At 39.7% G+C, this 25,745-nt stretch overlaps 1 protein-coding gene across 11 annotated transcripts in view; it reads right to left on the reverse strand.

The window, feature by feature from the left end:
• The window catches only part of INPP4A (inositol polyphosphate-4-phosphatase type I A), a 73,837-nt gene extending 48,688 nt beyond the window's left edge, over positions 1-25,149 (reverse strand). For 6 of the 11 annotated variants that reach the window (XM_032100317.1, XM_032100322.1, XM_032100321.1 and 3 more), the window contains exons 1-2: positions 25,108-25,149; positions 381-443 (exon numbers count right to left, since the gene is read on the reverse strand). The gene's annotated coding sequence lies outside the window, so the exon portion shown is untranslated. The remainder of the gene's footprint in view (positions 1-380; positions 444-25,107) is intronic. The other 5 variants (XM_032100319.1, XM_032100318.1, XM_032100325.1 and 2 more) reach the window with 3 other exon arrangements.
• Between the last annotated feature and the right edge of the window lie 596 nt (positions 25,150-25,745).

Below are 25,745 nucleotides of genomic sequence, written 5' to 3' on the forward strand. Positions count from 1 at the left end.
AGTCTCTTAAACCTACCTGCCTGATGAAAAGATGTACAAAATGTACTTGCAGAGATTTAGACAGGATCCCATAGTCCCTTCCCCCAAAATCTACAAATAATATATCAGAGAATAACTATCATGTTCACCAAGGTACAGGTCAGCCCAGCTGCTTTTCAGCTAAAATCTCTGCAGTTGATGACATCATTAAAAACGGTCAATCCTTGATAAGTTAAAAGAGGGCCATGTATCTAATTTGTTTTGAACCTATTCCTATTTAAATATTACTGAATGTAGTAATTTTCCAAGGCTCGCTAAGATCTCAACTATTCATTTAAATTGCAATATTAATTCACCATCTAATGATACATCTTTACATTACTTACAAGTATCATACTTACAGAGGGCTCTTTTCCTCATGTGGGGAGGGATTTTGTATATCATAATATCAGTTAAATCCACATCTAAAAGAATTAGGAAAATAATCATCATAAATGCACAATCATTATATACTGCATAAATCACAACCAGTGGGCAGGTACCATTCTCAGATTAACTGTAAATTTCACTTCTGATTACCAGTGCTCACAATAAAGTTGACTGAAAATAGAAAAACTGTATCATCTTCTACTGGACCTCACCCAGCACTAGTCATGGCAATACCCAGTCAGAGTAGGAGCACAAAGAAATTAGCTTATGCTGAAAAGAACTGACTGCAAGTCAGCATTTGGTGAGTGGGTAGAACAGCTGTAGGAAACATATGTTAACATGTTTACCAAAAGGTTTGGTGCTATTAAGATAAAGGAATATATATGATATGTTGAGAATAAGACAGCATTTGTTACTACACTTGCTTTTCTACAGCTAAACTTTTAAAATGTTGTTGTTTGGAAGAGTTATAACTGCTACTGTCAGAAGAAAACATCCTGTGTCAAAACACAGCAGTTCAAAAGATCAGGGTGTATGTCTCTTACTCCATTGTGTGAAAATACTATGTGAGGGAGGCTTCTATGAACAGCTAGCAATAAGCATACAGTAAAAGTGAATTATTTTTAAGCTTACTACAGGTTAAATGAAGATTTGTATTTGATAATGCTACCATCTCATTCAAGTACATTTATATTAAAAAGCTATGTGTTTTAAGACCTCCCATCTATCCCATATTACAGTAAAAGAAACACGGAATTCCAGTCTCAGTTTCTTGATTTAATCACCAGCCCTACCAATTACCCAAGACTGCTTAGGAATTTAATATGAGCTCTTATCACTTACAGAAAGATTTTATCTCACCTAAATAATAGAGGAGGCAGGTATCTGATCTCAGCTCACTGCTCAGGTTCGCTGTATAGTCAATGGTGAGACACAGGGACTTTTGGAGAACGAGTCACTATTTTCCAAGGTAGGTGGGATGAGTCACCCCATGGAGATACTGCTCTCTAATTATAAAAATTATTTAGATTACTAGCTTAGTCCTGATGCTGCAGCTGGGCAAACTGGATTCCTCCCACTGTTGTGCTAGCTCAGGCAGGGGTGAGTTCCCTCTACTCAATTCATAGCCAAACAACAGTTGCTCTGATTCCTCTCCTGAATGACAATTGTTTCAACAATTTCAACCTTACAATCATGTTTTTGATAAAAACCAACGGAGGTAGCATTCTTACCAAATTAAAGGTAGTATTAATAGATCACATAGTTTCCTTAGATGGTACCTATCCTTAAATGGATAGTTTCCAAAGACTGGTACCACTCAAGCAGACAGCAATGCCAAAGGGCAATGTAATTCATGTCGAGGCAACCTCTCCTGAAGATGGCACGATTTATCTACACATTAGTCTTTGGCTTTGCTCTTACTAATACTGCAGACAGTGGATGTTGGCAAGATGTGCAGCTTTGCACTTCATGAAGCTTTGCTGCAAGCCCAGTTTCCAACAGACACATGAGAAACTGTTGTTCACCTCCAGTATCAGTAACGGCCACGTCCACAGTTCAGAAGAGGCTTCTGAACAAGCCTCCCTTCTGTTATGTGAATATTTATTTGGCACTCTATTAGTACAAAAGCATATGACCAGAAGAAAAGGTCTTCATCTGATGCCACTTCTGCCCTGCTACCCTCAGTCCTGTCAGTCAGCTGTGAAAAGCAAATGCCATCCTGCTCAGCTACGTGGCCTCATGTCTTCTGGGACTGAAACTTTGGGACATTTGGTCTCACTCTGCTTGCAAGATCTCAAGCAAAAATGATGATCAATCATCTCAGCCCTAGAATAAACCCCTGATGATTAGTTTGTACAACTACAAGCTAACACTCTCCTTATCTCACCAATTGTTTGGCAAAGTGCTTTGGTCTGTTGCCTTCTTGAAAAAAAAAATCTCCTACTAAAGTACCCCTTGAAACAAACGTGTGAGGTAAGATCAAACCTTATTTCAGCCTAACATCTACTTTTTTGACACTTCTTACACAACTGCAGGAAACAGGATTTTTCCAATTCACACATCAATAAGCAGGAGAAAGAGGATACTCCAATTACTGACTGAATCAAAGTCTACTTTGAGACTGTACTTTGCTACAGCCGTAGCGCTCTGGGCTTATGGCATTTGATCAGGTAAAGAGGCATACCAAAGCAAAAAATGCAACAGCAGTAGAAGGCTAAATGTTACTGATACATCTACACGAAGAGAATAATAGACAAAATAGGAGACTGCGACAGTTTCCTTAATGCTTTAAAAAAAAAAAAAGCAGATGTAATCCTACTGAAAGTTTACCATCATCTCCAAGAGGGTGTGAGAAAGTAGGTGTGGGTTACTTACTGAACTGCAATTAGTTTTAGAGTCTCAAGGCTCTCCAGACTGTAAAGAACCATTCCCCGAACCTTACAAATTAGGCTCCCTGTTCCTAAAAAATACATTTTGAAACATCAAGGTGGCTCCTTCAGCCAACTGCATTCTTCAAACATCATCTTCATAAATAGTTTCTCCGATTGAAAATGTTTTAACAATACACAAAATTATGAAAGTGAATATTGCCTGATTATATTTTGGATCTGCAGCATGGCCTGGTTTCCAACTAACATTCTATTAACTATATCAATATGGACAAAATAATGGAAAGGATGAAATGCCAGATTATGCTAAGTTATGAATATGTTGCCTTTTGTGTAAGAGCACCATCTCTAGTATAACTAGCATGCAGGGAGTGTCTCATTATTTATTAATTACCTCCAACAATAGAAAACCTTGGTAGTGAAACAAGATTTGCCATGTTGGCTCAAACCCAATCTTTCAGCAATTCCAGCAACCCACCTCCAACAGCTGTTTCAAAGATGATACAAGGAACTTTATTAACCATGCAAAGATCTGAGGCGAAGGTCTGGACCAACCTTGTCACTCATGGCTGCAGAGGCAGCCCAAGAGCAGAACATCAGCTCAAAGGACAGCAGCTCCCACCTAAACCCTGCTAAACTCAATTAAGAGCTATTTTCTGTACAGTCTGAAATGCATTTCACTCTTCTGTCTCATTTAATGAGACTGAATGTCCTGAATCTCGCACAGATCAAACCAGGACAAGTCAAAGCCATGAATTTGGCACCTTGAGTTGTATTGTTCCAGCCAAACTCATGGGGGCAGCAACACAGAGTATGTCTACTATGGTCTAGATCCATAGGCTGACGACAGTTTCAGTCCACTCATTCCATGGTCTAGGCCTTGGGAAGGCAAAAGACTGCAAGTGATGCCAGCATCCAGTATGAACCTTTGCCTCCCACTGACACTACTTCCCCACAAATCCATACTCAGCAGGTGCTAATCTGTCAGCTCCACAAAGAGGCTCTATCTCCCCCCCTCAGTCTGCTTCCTAAGCCTAGGTTTCTCGCACAAGCTGGTTAAATGCCCCCTTCTCCCACACACCAGAATCTTGATTAAAAAAGACAAAAATACTATGTTTGGCCTGAAGAACCTTCTTGTCACTCTCTGAAGCTCACCTGAGGATTCTGAGTAAGTGAGTAACTGCAATGTGAACAGGGAAAAGTCTTCCATGACAAAATGAAATCAACTAACACAAGATACAACAGATATATTTGTGCAATGTGGAAATCCCCGAATGCAACCTTTCAGTGATATTTAGATAAAAGGACATTTCAGCACCAGGAAGTGGCTTTCTTTCTTTTTGCTCTCCTGTCCACAGATCCAACTTAGTTGCAGGTACGTTTGTAAGTCACAAAATTTCTTCTTAATCCTTCCCCACTATGAAACTTCAGCAAACTCAAATAATCTAAAAATCTAATTTTACCTCTTTAATATATTTGAGTACTTTTTATAGGAAACTGCAATTTAGGCCACTTAGTTCTTTGTGCAAATTAAAACTATTTGTCTATTTCACAATAGAAATACAATTAGCATTTTTCTTAACAAGATATTGTTTTAATTTCAATTGTCATTGCAGTATTTTTATTCCTTTAGCGTTTCTGTGAGCACAAAAATACGCAAACCCAGAGGTGGAAGCGAGCATTTGTAACACACGTCTGTTAGCCAAAAAGGAAAAAGCACAGCTCTGTTTCACTTTGCAGAACAGCTTTTACCAAGTTGAACACAGCCCAAGGCGATGGAAAATGCTGAGTTTTGCTACAGGGCTGTTTGAAGTCCAACCCTCTCAGTCTCCTCTGTCACTTTACCAGCAGAAACTGAAACAGCTTACAAATGGTCTTTACCCCAAATTAACCTTTATCCTCTTCACAAGAAACATGCTGGGCACTTTGTGGTAAAGTTTCCTGTGCACGGGATGACTTCTCTCCTCATGACCTGGGGTTCTCACACTGCCTACAGAGACATGGAAAAGCCCATGAGAACAGGGGGCACATTTTCTGTTGAGGACTTTGGACTGGAAACACTTCCCTGAATCTGATGGCTCTCCCAACACCTGCCTCTCCTAGAGCAGCCTTTCATCATAACCATGAAGCTAAACAATGAAGAAATGCACTGCTCCAGCTGGAAAAAAACAAAGAGCTTGACTCCCTCTCTGAGCTTCTCCCGCTGCAAGAAAGAATGAGGCAGGGGAACAAAGGCAGGGAAAAAACCCAATGAAACAGGACAAACAAACAAAAACCAAACAAACCCACAAAAAAAACCCCAACCACCTCCCCAAAACACACAAAAAAAAAAGAGAAAAAAAAAAAAAACCAAACCAATGAAGCAAAATAAAACCCCAAAAAACCAAACAAAAAACCTAAAACAAAGCAAACAAAACAAAAAACCAAAACAAAAAAACCAAAAAAAAACCAAACCCAAAAAAAAAAAAAAAAAAAAAAAACCCCCCAAAAAACTCTAAAAAAACTCCAACAAAACAAAAACCAAAACCAAATCCAAACCCCAACACTTTATGACCTGAAATGGAGATGAACCAGACACACATAACATTTGCTAAAGATTTCATACTGCTGTTGACAACAGATCAATGGGCATTAACATATTCTCCCTCATACAGGCAGTGAGAAGGGTACCACACACAAAAAAAGAGGGATAAAAGCACTGAAACTTATCTGTCAGCAGAAGTTTTAGTTAAGTCTGGATTACAACCAAATGTCTAGGGAACTATCTGACCTTTCTGCCTATAATATTCATCCATTCCACAGACTAACATAGCACTAATTAAAGTTAGTGTATACTGGTCAAAACAGCCCAGCACTGACAGCACTGTCCTCTGTGTGTGTGATGGGACCTGATTGTCTGCACTGCCATCACTGAGCTTCACCTGTGCAATGGGACTGCACCTCAGAGTCACAGCCGAAACTTTATTTTCCTGACACCGCATTTTCCCACATGGAAGGAGTGACCCATTAGGTCACAGGCACAACAAAAAAATCTTCCAAGCACTCTTCCTTTCCACATGGCATTGTTCTGACTCACTGTGATTCCTACACTTACTGTTTTAAACATTTATATAAATGAAAAATAAACAACAGCACCCAAAGACAAACCAGCAATGCATGAATTCTTTCTCTAATATATGGGTTTTCAATAAGATATAACTAATTGACTCAGGATTTGAAACAGTATCAAGTATTTAGAAAATTAAAAATAAATGTTAGTGTAGGAGTTGTATTCCACAAAGGTTATTACTAAGATTTAGGCAGCACAGCAAAACCGTCTTAATTAGTCTTAAGCTACTAATTCAAATCTGATGTTCTCCATCAACATTGTTTTGTACTCTTGAACTGTGTTTTGTGCATGTATTTCTGATAGATGTAACTCTTTTTCTTACACAGTGCATGCCTAGACTATGCCTCATGGCTCCAGTACTGGATATCCTTTCAAATAATTTTATGTTGTTCCAGTATCTGATTCCTTTGTGCTACTTTCATTTCTTCTATTTCATCTTCCTGGAAAATAAAATTATTTGTTTGCTTACACTGACCTTTCTAAGTCAATGGGAAAGAGGGTTGCTGCAGGCCAAGCTCCTGACTGCATGGCTCTTTCCTGCATTTCTTTCTCAAGTCATGTGAACAAGTGGTGGGATGCTGGCAGTTTGCAAGCATAAGCATCTAACTCCACTGAGGCCAACAACAGTCTATGCTTCCCACCACTGCTCCCATTTCAACGCCTCAGTGGAACAGCTGTCCCAGTGAAAGGAATCCTTTTTAATGCCAGTACTACCCTGTGGGTAAACAGTAAGATCACCCTGTAACATAGAATGGAGGAGGTATGCTGTTTTGGTTTCCTGCCAATTTCTCAAAATAGTTTCCTTGACAAGTTACAGGAGGCCTGCCACTAGTGGTGTCCCCCAAGGTTCAACTGGGCCCACTACTGTACAACTTATTCATCGAGGACTTGGATGAAGGGGCAGATGCCTCCTTAGCAAGTTTTAGTGACACAAAGCTGGGAGAAGTGGCTGATACCACAGAGTGCTGTGCAGCCCTTTGAAAAGACCTCAACAGGTTGGAGAGATGGGCAGAGAAATCACCCGAAATTTAACAAAAGCAAGTGCAGAGTCCTGCACCTAGTGAGGAACAAACCTGGGCACCAGCACAGGTTGAACGCTGACCTGCTGGAAAGAAGCTCTGCAGAGAAGGACCAGGGGGTCCTAGTGGACAACAAGCTGTCCATAAGAAAGCAGTGTGCCCTTGGGGCCAAGAAGGCCAATGGTGTCCTGGGATGCATTAGGAAGAGAATTGGCAGCAGAGAGGTGAGGGAGGGAGGTGATCCTGCCTCTCTGCTCAGCCCTGGTGAGGTCACATCTGGAGTGCTGTGCCCAGTTCTGGGTTCCTCAGTGCCAGAGAGACATGGAGCTCCTGGAGAAGGCCCAGGGAGGCCAATAAAGGTGATTAAGAGACTGAAGCATCTCTCTTACGAGGAAAGGCTGAGAAGGCTGGACCTGTTCAGCCTCGAGAAGAGACTGAGAGGGGACCTCATCAGTGTATACAAGTATCTGAAGAGAGGGTGTGAAGAACCAGGCCCTTCTCAGTGGTGCCAAGCAATAGAACAAGACACAACAGGCAGAAACTGATGCACAGGAAGTCCCACTTGAATATGAGGAAGAACTTGTTTACTGTTCGGGTGACTGGGCACTGGAACAGATTGTCCAGAGAGGTTGTGCAGTCTCCCTCACCGGGGATATTCAAGAACCATCTGGACACAATCCTGTGCCGCGTGCTCTGGGATGATCTTGCTTGAGCAGGAGGTTGGACCAGGTGACCCAGTGTGGTCCCTTCCAACCTGATTCATTCTGTGACTCTGTGATTAACTTGTAGCAGAGCAACAGAAACCCAATCATGCAGAGCTCCCAATCATAACATTGGTGATCATCAATCACTTTAAAACATACTGGAATAATATCTGGAATATATTGAAATTGTCTGTATTTGGCTGCTAAATTAAAAAAGCCTAAATCAGCAGCACAGAACTGGAATAAAGAACACAACCTACAAAGAGAATAGATAAGTGCCTGTCTTTGAAGCATCATCATAAGAGGAAATCAGACCAAATGTCACTGACATATTTCTATGAATTTTATTACAAATCAGTATCTAAGATCGACAGCTTTCTATCAGAATACTGTATTTCAACAATTGTTCCCTACCTGTGAAAATTCCTGTAAGGTTTCCCAGTTTTGACTTTCAGCCTTACCAAAATACTACATTCACTGTTGAGGTATGATTGAGCAAAAGAGCGATTATAGAAAATAACAGCTGGATATTATGATGTTAGCTCTGAGACAGAAAAGACAAAAAGTAAAGTTTGGTAAGAGTAACAAAAGGTATTTCTACTGCTCCGACGGTTTGCATGTGCAAAATGAGCAAACATATGAACACCTGAGGATAAATAAAAATGTTGCAGGTACTTATTTCAGAGGTTCATGTCTCCTCACTCCAACATATTATGGATTAAAATGCTCCATTCATACAGAGAAGGTAGCAAGTACTTGTGCAACTGCAGTATGTGTTGTGCAACACTTTATTCCACTATAACATTCTTTTCTTTCACTCTCAGCTACTAACAGACCAGATGTAATAAACATTTCAGCCCAAAATTCCAAGAATTCAAAGAAAATTAAGACTCCTACAGAGTATGGCCATGGATTTCTGAAGTACAGGGCTTTTAAAAACAATTTTCAAGTAACTGTAACCACAATCTACTGGTTTGTTTTCAGCAGCTAGTACTGATCAATGTTTTAGAACTGGCGCAGTTTAGTGGCCTTCAAAAATTTATTTAAAAAAATAACAAGTGCTGCAGGGATGATAGCAACAATCACAAAAAATATATAAATGGTATGCAAAGACCAAAGAGAGTATATTAATGCTGAGCTCCTTGCAGCACTCAGTGCTTAAAAATATGAACTTAAATGTCAGAGTTTCATCAGTTTTCTAAGCACTTACATGAATTCTAAAACTGGTATACTACAGGCCAAGTTTACCTGAATCTCACTTATTTTAAAAGCAAATTTTGCATGAATACAAAAAAGCCTGAAAATATGAAGGATGTATCCCAAATTACTTTCCTTTCTTAAGTTCATGACTAACTCACTCTCATGACTGATATATTTGACTTCCAATTTTTTCATGTTAAGGCAAGCCACAGTGATGCCGACTTTTGCTAACTTCTGCTGCCTCCCACCACACTTTATCAGCAATTCATAAGCATGCTGCCTATCTCAGCAGTGAAACCTCCACACCAAGACAGCAGAAATGATAATTTTGCCCACAGCTACCTGTCTTGCTCTTCAGGCCCTGGTGAGAGCAGCTGCATTTCAGCCACACTGCATTTACAGTCCATCACCTCATCAAAGCCACTTTCAGCAAGAGGTTAAACTAAGATACTGAACTGTGTCACAGTGTGGGCACATGGTCCTACATCCACTCTTTCTGCTGGAGAAGCAGTACCTTCTGGCCAAAGAGTGGGACCAAAAGCTGGATATAAAGACTGGGTCAGAGCAAAAGCTTAATCAAGCCTGGAGTCTTTTCTGAGAGCAGGCAATACTAGAGACTGAGAAAAACAGTATAATGAGAAGCACTGGTATTCTGTGTGGCACTCCCATATTCAGCTGACAAGCATCCTGAGAACTTCTGAGCCAGGCATCACACCCAGACCTCCGTATTCAAGGTCTGGAGGTAACATGACAGACAATGTGTCACCAGCATCTCTCGCTGGCCCTTGCAGCTGTTACCCTGTAGCCCTGTAGATACCACACTGCCATCACCAGTGACTGGCCAGAAGCATTGCAGTGGGGCTTGCAAATGCTGAGCACTTAGGCTTTTCAGGCTTGCTTTGTTTGAACTTTTGTTGACCTGCTTGCAACTTTGTTTTAGCCTGCAATTAAACTTGGTTCAGCTGTGACAACAATTTTTCCAACTGCACGGATGTCTGTGGCTGATTTGTTTTTATTTTTGTTTATACTTGCATGGTACCATCACCATTTTACAACTCAACACAATGACGTAGTGTAGAAAAATACAGGCCTGGTATGATAGCAGAGGCCTTCAGACTTGGAGACACAGCATGGAGTAGAAGCATGGGATAAAAAGAGAGAGGGTACGGAGCTGGCACTTAGAGGCACTGTGGCTATAGCTCATTCATGGTCACTTAAAGAACTGCAGACTTAAAGCTGCACAAAATTGGTTTTAGAGTGATCAAGTGTATGTATGGTATCACATACAGTAAATCTAGATGTAACTCAGAGCTGCAGACCAACGAAAAAAGAGCGAAGTTTCAAAGCTTGTCAGCAAATATAAAAATGATCCCAACTGGACCCTAGAGCGGAGAAGAAGAAACTACCAACGTGAACATCATAATCCTCAGATATTCAGATCCTTCAGTATCTGAAGTCCTTCGGATGCTGACAACTGCTGAAATACCTCCACATACCCACCATCAGAATGAAACCACCTTACAGTCCAGGGGAGGAGGAAAAAGGTGAGCATTACAGCGTGATAAAGGTAGACACTTTATGTGTGCAATGAATTTAACTGCATTGTTACTTGTCGAGACTTTCCCCTATACAGAAGCATTATTTCTTTTCAGTAATTACTGGATCCAGCCAAGTAGTGATTCCTGGATCAGGCTGTAATGACTTTTAATTATAATAACAACAACTACTTATCTTTAGATATAATGTGGGTTTCATCTTTGCACTTATATAATAAAAGATTCTGAGTATAACAGCACTTATGTGGAATTTTGTGCCGTTCTTCACTGTTTACATGTACCAGCAGATGCTGCAGTCCCGTGCTTTGTGAGATAATTTCTTCAACAGTTAGGAGCACTAATTTTACTGTTTCCAGCCTTTTCAGGTCCTGCAGATCTCATCTCCACTCTACAGCTTCATTTACAGAGCTTTTACAGAATAAAGATGCAAGAATGAGAGCTAGCTATAAGAGGCTAGTTAGGACAGTTTGTGATCATTTGGATAACTTCCAAGTTACAAGCACAATATATTTGCTTCCACTGAAAACATAACATGATTGTCTGCCCACAGAGACACTACTGTGAATCATGGACATCTTTGTCAAATAATTTTTTTTAAAACAGCAAATGTCACAAAGCTCAGCTTTTTAACTGTTAGAAGTGAAATAAACTAGAACTGCTTGACAAAACTAAATGGAACATTATTAAACTCAGTTATCAATAGCTTTCAATCTTTTCTGATTTGAAAACGCCCTGAAAATTTTCCAGTGGAAGAACAAGCTAATTTAAAGCTACTGATCGTGGGTTGTATTCCTCAGTCACTTCCCACCAATTTTATTTGCATAGTTCATGGACAATTTAAAACCATCAACTTAAACATTATAAACAGCTGTTTCCATCTGCTCAGAACTACACAAAATATTCACCTAATATTCTAAATTTTTCCAAGCTTGGTCTCAATTTAGAAGCAAATTTGTATTTGGAAAGTGTGAGCAAATGTCTTTCTGGGTATTTTCCAGTTCTGAAAAGGGAAAGTCTATTAATAACTTTCTTTATGCAACTAAGAAAGAAAAAAAAGAAAGCAATCTTTTTTCAATAATGTAAACTTTTTTCGACCAAGAAAACAAAAACAAAGTGTAACTGAAACCCTACAGAGCAAATAGTTCTTTATAAAGTATACAGTTACAAATAATTTGTACATTTGCTAATTCAAACAAAAGTGAGTTAGAAAAAAAATCAGAGCCTGGCATTACCTACGCGGGAGAAGTCAGAGACCAGTGGCTGAAACGCAGGAGAGTAGCCTCGACCTTTTAATACTGAAGCAACAACAGTGTCAAAGCCCTGTGAAAACCCAGCTACTAAAGGATGATGCAGAAAAAGTGGTATTAGTGTGCATCCAACAAGGACTTTGTTAATTCTTCCACTCTGAATATCTCTGTGGCCAAGTACCTTAGGAGGGGTGGCTCTGGGGTAACAGACCAGATTTTAAGAACTCTACAGGCAACAAGCTACCAAATTGCATCCTTATTTTGGCTATGAAATTATCTGAGTGCTAGAGAACGTCAGGTATGCAGCCTCAGTTCACAGTAAAGACTGTGAAAGTCACTAAAATACTGTCCTCTATACTTCATTTACACTCTACAAGTTATTGTATGACCTAAGCCCCATAAATTGTTTAGCTAATTTAAATGATTGGTACTGTAAACTACAATCTTACAAATGGATGAATGCTTTCAGAGATCCAGAGGGGTTGAGAAGGTATAAAAGTTTGACTGTACAGTCAGGTAGAAGATGCAAAAGTTAACATATTTATTAACATTTGCATAAAAGCATGTATCATGAAACTGCAGCTATATCTGCCTTTTTTATCTGCAGATAAAATTAGGCTGCCTGGGAGTGGACAACAGCAGCATCCAAATAATTAGAGTTAAAACATATTCAGTTTTTCTCCCCACTGAGAGTCCCCAGGCCCATCCTCCATAAGCAAGAATAGAATTTGCAAGTACTTATCCAAATGGATTTTCCTAATGTGTTCTGTCATATTATACAAGGACTCCTTAACCTGCCAAGATTAAAACTCAGAAGGCAGGATTCAACTGGGCAAAATACACTGTGAATTTCTCCTCAGTTCTAGGAAACCAGTGACCATGTGGTAATTGCTCTGTTTTTCAGGCACTTTTACAAACCAAAATCTCTTCAGTTCTCATGTTCAGATTTTCTTTTTTGATCACTAATATGGAAACTGACCTCAGGACAAAAGATATCTTACTCCTTTAGTGCTAAATGATTTCAGAGCCAAAACATTAAGTTACAATATGCCAGTGTCATCTCTGTTGTGATGGATGCAGCTGGACATAGAAAAGATCTTTCCTATTCTGTGAGGCTCCTATTTAGCAAACGGATTTAGTCTAGTCTAATGAAAGATGTTTTGTAATGGATGCCAAGTACCTATTGGTACTTACTGGTGCTCCTGGGGAAGGGGAAAAAGGACAGTTTTTCAACAAGACCTACAAGAGCGGCACCAGATGACTGGAGTTGTACTGGGACAGTTACAAGCTGCTTTAAGACTTGAAGAAAAATCATGAGACATTATTTGTCTGCACTTGCCTCTTCCCTTCACTGCATAGCAAGATATCCAAACTCAATTACAGACAAGCTGGAGTACAATCAAGAATAAATATCAACAAACACATAGTAAAACACAATCAACTAAAAGCACTCATTCCCAGTGCTCTGGGCATCTGTTTTGTCCTTGGTATCCATAACCACTGCCCCTCAGCTTCACTTTTGCTCCCAGCAGAGCTTTCTCAAAAAAACAGTCCTCAACAACTTTTTCTTTCAAGTTTTTCCTCCTTTCATACCAAATACTATCTGAAAGCATTTATCTCCCATCATTCCTACTCAACGAAATAGAAGACCTTGTGTGCCAGGGTTGACTTCATAACTATTACTTAACCCATCAAAGCAAACGGGTTAACACATATAACCCTTTGTTTGAGGATAAAATGCACCAACAGGCACCACACAAAACAATGCTGATTTGTCATACTTTGAGTCCAAAACAGAAAAAGCTTTTCTTCTGGTAGTATATGTTTTTCAAAGATGATTCATGGAGAAGTATCTGGAAATTATTGAAGTTTTTTATTATTATTAAAGTAATTCAGAAACTAAATGCTACTTTTCAAGCTATAGGTAAGTGCCACGTCTTAAATGTTTACAAAAGACTTTTTTTCAGAATCTATCTTTAACAGCCATTTAAGTACACTGTTAAAGAACTCATCCTTGAACTAGCAAAGAGCTCATCTGTTTGATAGTGCATCATTGTTGACTTAAATGCCCTTGAACACTAATTTCTGTTTTTACCTACTTCATATTTCTATGGCCTATGAACTACAAAACAATAACAAAATAAAGCAGTGATAACTTTTTTTCAGTAACAATGGAAACATCAAAATCACTATGTTGATAAATAACTGCAATTCTATGCCAAGTTTTAACCTTGCTATACTGGCATGTGAAGATACTCATAACTCTTCTGCTAAAATGTTCAAATATAATAAAATGTTTCAAAGCAGCAAACAAACTATTTATACGTTATATAAACAATTAAAAGTAAGACCTTTTTTCCCAATAACAGTGGATAGTAGATTTTGCTGCAAAATATGGTATCGCACAAAACAGATTGCAGTCTGATTGTTTACCATCTTTTCTGTATTTCTACTACCAACAGATTACTACCATGGCATTTCAATCACTAATTTGACATCCTTCAACTTGTTTTTCACATCTTCTTTCCTAAAGCTGTTACTTTATTTCTGTGAGGAAGCTGTTAACTTTTTTTTCTGTTCTTAAAGGTTATTAAATCTCCTTCACAGTAGAATTATAGACTTCCTGTATTAACCTGGGCTCATGCATTAAAAAAAACCAGAATACATGGAGACTCCCAGTTATTTATTTAAGAAAGAAAGCAGTTGAAAAATATTTTAAAGGAGTGTTTTCCTTTAGTTTCTGTGGCAGTTTAGCTAGGGAAAAAGTTTCCCTTCTCTCTAAACTGAAGACAAAGTCTTTACTCTGCACTTCAAACCAAAATGAAAGCCTTAAAAAAAGGAAAATCAAAAGCAGCTCACACTGGCTGCTTTGCCTCCCACCACCCATAAAAATCACAGTTGGTGCCTTACAGGTTTAGTTTATAAAGTCAGGTCTTGTTCATCTAGTACTAACAGTCTTCACTGAAGACTAAGGGACCTGTCATGTTTATTAGGTAGAGCGTGGGTCACCTTATGGGATGGGATTAACAAACATTAAGAGTGCCAGCTGAATAACATGAAAAACACCTCAAGGTGGAGATCTACAAGTTTCTGAAAAATCACAGAATCATTGGAATAGGTTGAAAAAGACTACTAAGAGTAGGTTGGAAAAGACTACTAAGATCAAGTCCAACCACTAACCCAGCAGTGCCAAGTCCACTACTAAACCATGTCCCCCAAGTGCCACATCTACATGTCTTTTAAATACCTTCAGGGATGGTGACTCAACCACTTCTCTGGGCTGTTTGTTCCAGGGCTTGACAATCCTTTCAGTGAAGAAATTTTTCCGAATATCCAATATAAACCTCCCCTGGCACAACTTGATCAAGGCTGTTTCCTCTTGTCCTGTCACTCATTACTTGGCAGGAGAGGCCAACCCCACCTGGCCACAACCTCCTTTCAAGTGGTGTAGAGAGTAACAAGGTCTCCCCTGAGCCTCCTTTTCTCCAGGCTAAGCAACTCCAGCTCTGTCAGCTGCTTCTCGTGGGACTTGTGCTTTAGACCCCTCACCAGCTCCATTGTCCTTCTCCAGACCCAATCCAGCACCTCAATGTTCCTCCTGAATTGAGGGGCCCAGAATTAGACACAGGATTTGAGGTGTGGCCTGACCACTGCCAAGTACAGAGGACGATCACTACCCTCATCCTGCTGGCCACACTATTGCTAATACAGGCCAGGTTGCCACTGGCCTTCTTGGCCACCTGGTCACACCCTGGCTCATGTTCAGCTGCTGTGGACCAGCACCCCCACATCCTTTTCTACTGGAAGCTTCCCAGCCACTCTGTTCCCAGCCTGCAGCACTGCCTGGGGTTGTTGTGACCCAAGTGCAGGCAGGCAGCACTTCACCTCGTTGAACCTCAGACTTTAGGCCTTGGTCAAAACCCCACTATCCCAAGATGCTTCCAGGACACTATGCCAAAATTATATATGTACATAACTGGAGTTTCCTCCACACAACTCTTTTTCTCTACACCTGCAGTTTGAATGTTTGACGGTATTTGGCAGCTGCCTGGGACAGCTCCAAAAATCACCTTATCTCAGACCACAGCAGATTTGACTGAAGGAAAGTCTCCAGAGTGAACATGCACAACCACAAGTGAAAATGCCTTCACTTAGAAACACCAGATCAATGTTCAAAAGTCCCACTAAAAATAGCTCGGTGTTAAAAGCCGAGCAGCACTTTTTTTTTCTTTTTTTCTTTCTTTGCTCATGTAAAATTGACAAAAGGCAAAACTACCATTTCAGACAGCTTATTACTAAAACGTTTTCAAAGACTATGCTCTTATAAGGGCCTGTGCTATAATACGACTTTCAGACTATCTTATCTTTGCATTCTAGACATTTCCGGGGTTAAAATTTAGCAGGAACTGCATTAAGTGTAAGGTTTTTCTAATACAGAAATTACAGAATGATCTTGAACATAAATATTCCACAAGGAATATATCCTTGTTTCAAAACAGAATCAACATAAACACATTTCAAGAATAAATTATCTCTGTCATGCTTGACTACAAACCCCCCAAATACCTTGGCAAAATTTATTTTTAGTTCTTATAGCATATATTCTATCCTAACAGCAAACATACTATTAAAAACATCATATGCAAATAAGTTGGAACAACCTTCTCTCTTGTACTGCGCACAGTTCAGCAGAGATAGAGTTCACGTAGATCCCGTTGTATTGTATAAAAATATTTAGGTTTTTATTACTGTTTAAGAATCTGCGTGAACAAAGCATGAGGACAGTGTTTACCTTGATTAAACACCATGCTATGAAAAGGTTAAGCAAGGTGCACAGTCTTTGGATGGGATTTACTTCACTGAACTGTATTGAAGTTAAGCAAAACAGGCAACTGGATAGAACTGCATAGGGAGGGATAGGAATCTTCAAAAGGTCATTTTTTCTGACTTGCAAACAGCTATCTTAAGAGACTATGAAACAAGATTAAATTTGCATTCCAACATCTCATGTTTAGTAATGATCTGCAACAGTAGATTGTGCTTATTTGATCCACCACCATCCCCCTCACCCCTCATTCCCTCCCCACACACAAAGAATCTGGGTTTGCTGGAAATTTTTCTGTTTCTTTTTCTTCCCCAATATGACTGTGAGATGTCTTTTTCCTGAAATTTAGAGGTGGGTTCCCTCAGACCTTATAATCTTTTACAGAAACGTCTTCAAGTGATGTTGTTCCAGTTTTTCTGGGCATCCTTACAAGTGACAGCCATGCAGGCCTGAGATGCTCCAAGTGCTGTCTCTCAGGAAGAGGCTTAGACAGATTTTCAAAATAAACCCCCAGTTTACTAGCCAGAAAAACATGACTTGGAGCTAAATAAAACCTAGAATACAGAGGGAAGAAAAGCCATATCTAAACTGGGACAGATTCTAAATCTAAGGTAGTTGACCATGACTCTAATAAAAAATAAACCTGAAAAAGCCCTGACACATTTTCACACTTATCTTCTGAATCCTCCCCTCCTTGTCATCCCTCCTCTTGGACTGTCACTCAAAGCACTGTGTTTCCAACAGAACAACCCCCTTCCAAACTACTGACAATTCAGTCCATAAACAGAGTTTTTCTTCACTGTGGCAACTTTCCAAGTAAGGATTATGAGATCATCATACAATTGTTTTTATCACAGAACAATAACAACTTAGTACTACTATACAATAATTAATTAGGAAGAAGAAGAAAAAAAAAGAGAAGCCATACTACTCTCTCCTGATATTCTTCTGGGCACTTAAAAACCTCAAAATCCCAGGCTGAGCACTTATTAATAAACAAATAACTAGAGAACTAAACATAGTGCTGCCAGAAGTACATTAAAAATGTTTCTGGCTGTGGTATTTTCCTCCTGCTATTTTATGAAGATTTCGGGTAAAGAGCAACCTGATCAGTATCTTAATAGCTGACAAAGTCAATTAGAGCAACTAAGGATTTGCAAGACATTAGAATGTACATTAATCACCCTCGGTCAAAGGATTCAGCTCCTTTTTGAACCCAGTATTGGGACAAACCAGCATCCAGGCAAAGGACAGCTCTTCACTAATGTACAGTTTTAAGTTTCAGTGTTTATCAAACTGAGAAGGTATCTGGGACAAGGGCTGTCACTGACTGTAAGTGCTGTACCCATCATTTGTCACTACAGGCACATCAGAGATCTACAACCACAATTTCCAGTTCAGAGCAAGCTTTTCTCTCAGTGGTCGTAAGTTTGCTATCCAGCAGTCAGCTTCTAAATGTATCTTTGTCACAGGCTAAACTTAACATGCCTTTGTCCAGCCCTACAAATTCACTCAAAGCCTGATTTATCACATAGCATTCCCTGTGTAATGCAGGGCAACTGCAGGGCAATACAGCAGACAGTAAGCATCACACTCTGTAGGAGTGATCAAAAAGCACAAGCTGCCAAACAGCCTAAATCCAAAGAATCCAAGCAATCATTGCCCTTCATAAATCTTTAAGCTTGTCCCTAACTGTACATCAAGCATTCTCCTACTGACTACTGTCATGTCTTATGCAATTATCGCCATGCATTCTACATAGGTTAAATATTTTATCCATGTGCTAGGTGCACACACAAATTCAATCAGTAAGACATGCCATATATTCAGTTCACATCACCCCTAAATCACACAAGTAGGCACTTCTGTTTTGGTATCATAATCTTCCTACAATACCATACTGTTACACATAGACCTGCACTAGTCCTCCAATGGTCTGCAGAAATCCTGCTTGTTGGCTATCACCTAGCTGATATCAGCCACATTTCAAAGCTCCCCATGACTCCAGAAGCAGAGTTGCAGCAATTGTATTTCCCATTTTACCAGTGTTCCTGACATATCCAACACAGCTGTCTCAGACTCCTCTTGTAACATAAGTACTTCTTCACTGTAGCTTTTCACAGAATGGTTTGGGTTGGAAGGGACCTTAAAGACCAACTAGTTACAACCCCCCTGCCATTCCAGTAGATCAGGCTGTTCAAAGCCCCATCCAATCTGGCCTTGAACACTTCCAGGGATGGGGCATCCACGGTTTCTCTGGGCAACCTGTTCCAATGTCTCACCACCCACAATGTAAAGAATTACTTCTTCATATCTAATCTACCCTCTTCCAGTTTTCTCTGCCTCTCCTACACACTGAGGTGAAGTTTCTCAGATACTGCAAGAAGTGTTGCACACTTATTCCAGATCAGGTCCCAGCCCAGATGCACCCAGCTGAGATGCCCTCCCTCAACTGGAAATGCCTCTTTTGACACTTCCATGTAACCCATACATCATTTTCATGATGGTGTCAAACTGACAGACTAAAGACAAACTTGAACCCACTTACCCTCATATAGGCCTTTCTCCTTCAAAGTCTTCCATTGCTGAACTCTCTCTTCATAGGAAAAGTTGTTGCATTACTTCCTAAGCTGAGGCTGTAGCACCATCCAGTTTCAGGCATTCAGCACTGATGCCAGAGTCAGGTGCCCAGGCTCTGTTAACAGTCAAGACAGAAAGCAGGAGTTGGGTGCCTATAAAAATCTGCCTCTTTCCACTGATTACATAAGAGCTCAGACTGTCATACTGCTAATTTTGACATCAAGGTTAAACTGGGTAAGCGAATTCATGACAATGTGTGGCCTGACATTTTGCTGGGTTGAATTCCATCCCTTTAGTATTATCTAATTGTCCAATTAATTGTATAGTCATTCCACCTAAAACTGCACACTAGAAATTAACATCCTCCTCCCATCTGCAAGTTTCAACAGCTTGCTTTCAATACAGCATGCCGACAATATCAACCAGAGAAAAAACAAAACAAACAAAAAAGCCTCAAGAAAACTAAACAAGTCAACTCCCAGAGAGTAATTCATCACTTATATCTAGCTCCTTCTGTCTCTCCTGTGCCAGTTCTTCAGGTGCGTTTACATGCATGCACCTGTTCTTCCTCCACCTTGAACAATAATTTTGATGCAGCACCATGTTAAATGGCTCAGTAGAATCCAGAGAGACCAGATCTAGCCCATTTATTTTTCTAGAAAACCTACTTTCTTATTAAAAAAAGATACTAGGCCAGTTTGACATGACCTATCTTAGTGAAATAGATTGTGTTCCATCCTCCCTCCACTCAACTCCCATGTCTTTAATTATTCATTCCTTAGAAAAAAATTTTAAGGTTATTAGGGTCAAATTAACAAGCCTGAAGTTGCCTAGATCACATTTTCCATATATATAAAATTCAACAGTATGAGGAATAAAAATTCTCTAAAAAATCCTAGTAATGGATCTATATTTCAATCACATATAAAAAAAGGTACCTTTAAAAAATTCCCAATTTGGAAACTCCCAATGGAGCAACTTAAAAAGTCATTCTGACAGCCAGAAAGTCTAATGGGTTTTAAAATATGAGACATGGAAAAACTGGATGCTTCTTCTCAGAAATGTAAAATCATGAGTAAAACACCCAAAGACCTTCTGAAACCTTCCTGAGACCACAAAAATACAGGATATAGCTAAAGCCCTTGGTATACCTTTATATGCGTTGGACTCAAAGATCTTGGGGATCTTTTCCAGTCTTAATGATTCTATGGGAAATCCCAGCGCAAATCTGAAATGTTTGCGGGATTCCGTTACACAAGCCTCTAAGAGTTGCACAGTACCTTAAACTCTCATTATGCAGTACAATTTCTTATATTCACAAACTGTTGAATATGTTCATGTGGACTTTTCAATTACTTGGGTCACTCAAGCATACAACATCTGGAAATGTTTCTGCTATACGGCATGATGATTTTCTCGGTAATATTCAAAGGCTTTTTAAAAGAATAAATACACTACTCATTTCAAGAAAAACGGTTCAACATGCTGTAAAAATATGTCTTTTGTTTTTCTTCCTCTTCTTGTTTTAACGTTTTGGTATCTCTAGCAGCTTGACATACAAATGCAAAAAAAAAACCTTAAAAGCACAAAACATTTCCTTAGTCTGCAATTTTAAGCTCTTCTTCTGACCCACATTTGCATTTCTCTGCTTTGAGCTGAAAGTAATCATCTTGTTGAAAGGTGATATTTGTATATGTCGCCTCCTTCAGACAAATTTGGCCTGAATTTTAATATACTTACTTGTTGATTCATTCTTCTAACAGCAGAAGCGTGAGTTGTGCATCTTGGTGCTTTAGAAGTAGGTTTGCAGCTGTCTGCACATGTCACACAATAGTCAAAACAGGCAAGCAGTTAAGGATTCCTCTGAATATCATGGCTAAAAATGTCTAATTGTGCTAAATTAATAGCTATGGGGCATCCAATAGGAGGGGTAGAAGTGGGAGAGCAGGCACCAATCTCTTCTCTTTGGTGACCAGTGACAGGATTCCAAGGGAATGGCATGAAGCTGTGTTGGTAAGGTTAGGTTGGATATTAGGAAAAGGTTCTTCACCCAGAGAGTGGCTGGGCACTGGAACAGGCTCCCCAGGGAAGTGGTCACAGCACCAAGCCTGACTGAGTTCAAGAAGCATTTGGACAATACCCTCAGGCACATGGTGGGATTCTTGGGGCTGCCCTGTGCAGGACCAAGAGTTAGACTTGATGATCCTCGTGGGTCCCTTCCAACTCAGGAGATTCTATGATCAAATAAATTCTGGTTCCGCAAGGCAACCCAGCTTAGGGGCAGCACATGAGCAGATGCATAACTATAAGCTTCAGTTCCACCGAAGCAAGCAGAAAATTTAAGATTTTCCTGGTGTAGATTTTAAGACTGACCTGACTTTTTGGGAGACCTCAGATCACTGACAACTGCTCCTGACTTTACCAAGGGCTGCAGCTCCCCAGTGTCTACAAAGGACTTTTATCGAGATGTCTGACTTCAGATTAAAGATACTAATTTGAAAATTTTCCCTGCCCTCCCCAAAGTTATGAAAAATCCTGCACTAAAGTTAAAAATAACTATGAGCCTATTCTGCTACTTATTCTTCAGAGAATAGCATGCTAGTAATGCCTCAGTCTGAAGCAATCTGCAGATTTTTTGTCTTTTATTGCAGTGCTTCAAGCTATTGCAGTCTGTATGTATGGGGACCATACAGAACGTTTGCAAGTGTTTGTACTGCACAGTCCAGACCTTTTGATGTATGGAAGTCTGTACCTGAGGACCTACACACTCACTTTCTCTCTTATCTTCCTAGCTAAATGGAAAATACGAATGGAAGTAGGAAATGATCCATATGCAGAGTTTCCAAAAAGGAAAGTAGCATGGTAGGCAGCTGGTTTTGAAAGTTGGTTTAGATGGTTCACATTAAGTGTTAATTCTCTCAGTATGTTTTAGTGAAACAATTATTACTGAAATCCTCATTATTATTCTGTGGTAGTTCATCTATGTATCTCCCAAGGATAATGCTGAGATTATTAACAATAGGTACTGGACATTTTGTAATTTAAACATTGTAATAGCTTTATAATTAAAATGCAAACACAGGAGTAAAATTAATGTTATCGAATTGAATGCAAGCTTGGACAGGATAAGTTCTGAACACTTTAAAGGGCTTGATGTAAGAGTAACATTTAATTCCCAGAAAAAGCTTAATTTTTGTGCTTGCACAGAACATAATATAAATAAAATATCTGTAAAAAGTGACAGCAGTCATAAGAAAGAACCAAAGTAACAGCCCACAGATCACTGTTGTTTCCAGATACTTCAAACATTTGAAATTCTACCTCTGCCTTCTCCCTGACTATGTGCCCTCGACAGCTGTTCTCACTAGCTATGTGACATCATGTCCTCTTACTCTTCTTTCTTTCCCTCTCCCATGCATTCAGGCTCTATTCAATATCTCATGCTTTTGTTTAACATGTTACTCAAACTCAGTTCTCCATCCCTCTCTTCACTGTTAAAGTCTGGTTAGCTCTGTATACTAAAGCCAGCAGTCAGAAAACCCCCTAATGGAATACAGAATATTATAGAAAGGCCAAGTGCCACACATTATGTAATGACCCGCAACATGTAGTCACTGCAATTATACATGCCGTGTCTGCATGGGGCATGAATTGATCTAGCATGAACAAGAGGATGATGATATTACGCTCTAAGAAACAGGATCACTGCACATTTAACACAGCCACAGAGTCACACATGGCCTGCTCTGAATTTATACTTTAGAAACTGGCAAGAAGGAAAAAGGAACAAACTAGCAAATGCTGGTGGTTTTTGTTAAAAAAAAGCCCAAACTGTAAAAGCAGATAGTAAACTTGCAGTAAAACCTAACAGCAAGAATCATAAAGCAGCTTGCTGTTCTTATATTAATGATCACCTCTCCTTAGTCACCCATGCTGTTTGTCCACTCATTATCTACAGCAGCATATAATTTAGCAGGGCACATTTTCTATAGATGTCACCCAGAGAACTGACTGAAGAGAAAGCTGTGACTCTTACTTAAAAAGGGTGACAAATACCTGTCGTACACATATTAAGGAGCCTCAATCAAAAAAACTATGTGGAGATTTACATATGCAACATGGAGTTTGACTCCTAATAAAGAAGCCACTAAATCTACATCAGTGGAAAGCAAGTATGCACCAAAATAGCAAGCAAGCAGGCAAACAGAAGTGGTGGCGTTCTCTTTTCCTTCTCTCCTATTTTCTCTCCAGACCTACTCTAACACAAAGTTTCAAGCAGGTAGTGCGATCTGACAAAATATGGAGTGGGTTGCACAGCCAGGGCCATATTTGAGAAACACTTAATTAGGATGATATGCTGTCTCTGTAGGGCAGCCCCAAATGCTGGTTTTTAGCTCTATTGTAATGGATTTCTTTGCAAGTGTGGAGACAGACCCCACATGGGAGAAGTCATAACTGTCTTGGGGCAGAATGACAATTCTTTTTTAATTTCTTCAGCAAGAAGCTGCACTGAATTGGATGGAGATGAAGGATTGCCTCAGGCATTTCTTTTCCAATGCAGACAATGCTGGCAATGCTAATTTGCTGCTGGCAACTTTACCCTGGCCTTCTTGGGATGGAGAAAGATCTCTAAGTGCATGCCTGACTCCCAAGTTGATCTTCACTAAACAGTTCAAGATGGTGAAAGAAAAAAATTACACAAAGCCCCTAGAGCATCCTGTTGTGCACCTCTATTCCATTCTGCCCCAATTAAATAACCGAGTCCATAGTATCGACCATTTGCTTTAATTTCAGATGTAGGCACAATCATGGCAGCACACCTCTTTAGACTTTTCAGTAATTGATCCTCAGTCTGCATTAAGACACACATTTGACACAAGAAAAGCAATGCTGCAGGAGAAAGTGCATCTGCTGACTTTGTCTGCTTGATCTTACGAACGAATTTGCTCTCCCTTAGCAGGAGCAGGGGAATAACATCTCTGAGAAGTCAATACTGTTCACCATTGACTCTACTCCACCATTCATTATTTGTTGAACTCTGTAAAAGGGCACTGAGGGCACTACATCAGGGACAAGGCCACTGAGGTTCACCCTTAATTTCTGCATGCAACCATAAGCATCACATTTGACCAAGAGCATCCTGTTTCACCTCTCTCTACCTCCTACTCCCAGACCAGAAAAACCTCCTGCGTCTACCAGAAGACTCATTTTATTAGTCTGCTTCATACTGCCTTGTAGTTCAGGCCACATCCCCCATCTCATCAGCACATGTGGCCCAACTTCTCTTACTCTCAGGAATACCAGAAGCAGCTGTTCAGCTCAACATACAGCTGCTCTGCACACAGGAAGCAAGAGGAGTCCTATGACTGAACTTTGGTTAGAAACAAGTGGCCAAGAGTCTTCTCACTTCTGCTAACAGGAACCCCACCAGGACACAGATTTCTCTCTCAGGTCCTAGTAATGTGACCAACAGCCTCTGCACCCTGCCACACCACAGGACATAAAGTAGCTCTTTCACTGTGGAGAAGTAAATACTTGACAAAGGTTTGTGAAGTGCTCAACAGGGTTCACTCCCCATCCTGAAGGATACTGCTGTATGCTACAGCAATGCTCAGTGACTGGCAGACCTGCCTTCTTCCATCTCAGGATGTTTAAGGAGGAAAACTAAAGAATGACTGGTTTGTTCCTATGGTAGAAACAGGTGACAAATGTTGGCCTTTCAGCACAGGCTGTTCTTGAAATCTCACAGACTTCCAGAAACACAAATTGGTTCAAATACAAACATATCACACTGTCACTAGCTACTGAACTACCTCACCTTCTGTGGACAATGCACCCAAATAAGAACAGAAAATCTCTGGCCAATATAATGAACTACCCCCAATACAATCCATAGGGTAAAAGCATGACACTGGTACCAGAACACAGGATCTTGTCAGCTTCATTATTTCCCAGGCTGAAGTTCCTTCAGATTTGTCTGCCCCTAATTTATGATGAATCTTTGAACTCTTGCATTCAGTGTCAACAGATCATCACACATTACAGCAGTAATCACTAAAATTATCTTACCTTACTCCACCTTTCAGAAATGAAATTCAGCATGTGTATCCAGTTCTTTTTTTAATGAAGTCTGAAAGACACAAAAAGGACAAATTACTTCTGACTGAATCTTTTTTTTTTTTTTTTGGGGGGGGGAGGGGGTAAGTAATAAATATAGGAACAAAACCCCACTAAAAACATGTGAAAAAATGCAGACTGTTAACATTTTATAACATAGCTTCTCTACCATTTGAAACAAAATTGTTCATTCAGTTTCACACCTTCACCTCTCTATTTACACTCAGAATTACAGAACAAAGCCATTAACTGTATAACTGGGAGGTAGCAAATAACTCTATGGATCGAACTATTTATCTTAAGGTCAAAACACAAGCTTTTTCAACTACTATGCTTTCCAGTGTGATTTTTAACCTGAAATATCTGCCATTTTGCTTCAACAGAGCATGTTAGAAATCTTTGACTGTGGTACCACAAAACTGTGGCAAGTCAACAGGTTCCAGTATGGAGAAGATGCTTCACTATCAAAATGTACAGATGGAGCAAACATAGAAATATATACACTAAGATTAAGAAAGGTAAATCTTCATTTCACAGAAAAATGCACTGATCAGTCATAAGCAAAGCACTCCTCAAAACATTAAATTCAG

This window comes from Corvus moneduloides, chromosome 2 (genome assembly GCF_009650955.1).
Source record: "Corvus moneduloides isolate bCorMon1 chromosome 2, bCorMon1.pri, whole genome shotgun sequence".
Classification (NCBI taxonomy): domain Eukaryota; kingdom Metazoa; phylum Chordata; class Aves; order Passeriformes; family Corvidae; genus Corvus; species Corvus moneduloides.